Source organism: Pteropus vampyrus, unplaced genomic scaffold (assembly GCF_000151845.1).
Source record: "Pteropus vampyrus isolate Shadow unplaced genomic scaffold, Pvam_2.0 Scaffold1001, whole genome shotgun sequence".
NCBI classification, from domain to species: domain Eukaryota; kingdom Metazoa; phylum Chordata; class Mammalia; order Chiroptera; family Pteropodidae; genus Pteropus; species Pteropus vampyrus.
This window is the reverse complement of record NW_011889782.1, coordinates 39,439-39,756: the sequence shown is the minus strand read 5'-3', so window position 1 is coordinate 39,756 and position 318 is coordinate 39,439.

Here is a 318-nt window from a genome sequence, read left to right as displayed (position 1 = left end):
CAAGCTACATTATTCTGTTAATATACAGTCTCTTATTTTTTAATTTTTTAATTTAATATTTACATCTCTACTCAAGAGTGAATCGTTTTTATTGTGCCATGTTTAGTAGGTGTTGCATTAAAATTTGCTAGCTCTGTAAAATGAAATTTATAATCAACACAAGTAAGGATGTGTTGCAAATTATCTGTACTTTGAAAGTTAGAAACTCTTAGCTACATAATTCATGTGATTTTTTTAAATACCTTTTTCATACATGGAATGCCAATAAAAACGAATATAAAAAAGTTTAATTAAATGTGAGCATAAAGGAAAAGGCTT